We start from the raw sequence: 2,339 nt of genomic DNA on the forward strand, positions 1-2,339 counted from the left end.
TACACAACTCAAAAGTTCTACATTACCAATCAAGATGACCCTCTACTTTACCAAGTATTTTGTCTTTCTAATCATTTAGTGACACTGATTACAAACTAGTTGTTGTTGTTGTTAAATGCTGTCGAGTCGGTTCCAACCCATAGTGACCCTGCACAGGGTTTCCAAGGCTATAAATCTTTATGGGAGCAGAAAGCCTCATCTTTCTCCCACAGAACTGCTGGTTATTTCCAATTGCTGACCTTGAGGTTAGCAGCCCGATTCGTAACCACAACGCTACCAGAGCTCCTTCGATTACAATCTTAGAGTTTAGACAATCATTCTTAGAGTTGTACAATCATTCTCACCCTCCTTTTCTGAGTTGTTTCTCCCCCATTAATATAAATTCACTGCCCTGTAAGTTTCCTATCTAGTCTTTCAAGTTTCTTGTTGTCAATTGATCCCATACAGAGTATAACATATAAGACAGACATTTTTTACTAGTTAAAATAAACTATTACTTGATTTTAAGAAGACTTCAGGGGATATTTTTGGTTTAATATTTAGAGGTTATTTCAGGACAATAGTTTTAGGTGTTCATTCAACATTCATGACACCAAGAAATCTGAAGACCATGAGAATTTGAACTACTGTTTTGCATTTTCTCCCTTTTGATCAGGATTCTTCTGTAGTATTTTTGATCAAAATGTTCAACAATAGTAGCCAGGCACCATGCAGGTCTGGTCTGATGACAAAGGGGGCAGTTGTTCATGGAGGCATTAGCCATACATTCTACATCCTCCTTCTACTTCTGACATTCCTTCTTCTTCTATTGCTCTAGACCAATAGCGAACAACTGCTGTGCCTTGAATGGCCCCTTACAAGCTTTTAAAGCTCCAGACACTGCTCAGTAAACTAGGAGGTAGAATGGAAGCACTAAATATGTTATTATGCCAATTAATTATGCTGTCCTATGTAACCATGACCCTAAATCTCCAAACCATGAAAACAAATCCCATGAAAATTTTGGTTGTAAATACACAACCTCAGCAGTTATTCTTTTACTGCTTTGGGTTTGGTTTTTTTTTGGTCATTGTTGTAAGTATATCTGTCACACAGCATTTGACAACTCAACTTTTTAAAGCTGTGCAATATATTGACAACAATTATAGTCATCAGCTGCATATCCCTAGCCTTAATCAATGCAATATATCTATGGTGTAAATATTAAAAGAACAGTTTAACAGAAAACCAATAATAAAACAAGTTGAGAAATATAGGCCCCCAGCTCATTGAAAGTACAAACAACTATTATCCTTAGTTAAATCTGTCAATACATGGGCATGATTGAGGCAGCTAATGAGACCCTAACTATGTTTTCTTCTGACCTCAGTCTAGCTGAACAATCATTCCTTTCAGCCACAGTTTTTTTTGGTGGGGGAGTATGTTTTCTTCATCTCTTCATTCCTCTTTCCTCTGGCACTCTCCCCTACAGAGGAAGAAAGTTATCTTGTTGAACATCACAAGGAGCATATAAAACAAACTGTAGGCTTCATGGTGAACGCCACAAGGCTTCTCTTGCCTCTAGAGAGATCAGGCTCATGAGGGTCGCTAGCATCATTAAAGTTGAAGATCACGATGGAATGGACTGCAGGCATCAGGGTTCTCGACTTGCACAATATTTCTTTACTTGGCATGTCACCTTCAGGTCTCCATTTCATTTCTATTTAAAATAAAATGGAACAGTTAGACTCAAAGGTGTCTAAGACTCTTTATTTTAAAGCTGTATAATTTATAACACTGGGTGAAGATTTTGAATCATCCCTGAAGAGGTAACAACTTTTTTTTAAAGAAACAAGCAGGGTATAAGGATCAGGCTTGGGTTAAAGTTAAAAGTCAGAGGCTAAACCATTGAATTTTCAACAACAACAACAAAAAGCCCAAAAGAATTAGGCCTCGGCATTGGAGACTGAATCCAGAGGAAACTATAAGTGCAAAGCACTTTCTTCACTTAATGAGGCAATATCATCGAGATTCATGAAAAAGGGATGTTCTTGAAAAGTAGGGCTGTTGTAGATTCAATGGATGGAAATGGGGTTTGGAGAAGGGGGTACAGAACTACCAATGGTGGATTCTAGTTCCCAGGAGCACTGGGAACTTCCTTGAGAACTTCATTGTCATTGATGTCATTCATCCCATTGCAAACTCAGTGAGGCCAATTGTCTGAATAGGTTGGTCCAGCTCTTCCTTCTCATCTGAAGAGTCTGAGATGCAGAAAAGGAATCAGGCTTAAGACTCCTCGAAATTATAGCAGCCAACTAGCTGTGGCTGAACTTTGGCTAAGTCAAAGTAAGATTTTTTTT

This window comes from Chrysochloris asiatica, unplaced genomic scaffold (genome assembly GCF_000296735.1).
Source record: "Chrysochloris asiatica unplaced genomic scaffold, ChrAsi1.0 scaffold00001, whole genome shotgun sequence".
Lineage (NCBI taxonomy): Eukaryota > Metazoa > Chordata > Mammalia > Afrosoricida > Chrysochloridae > Chrysochloris > Chrysochloris asiatica.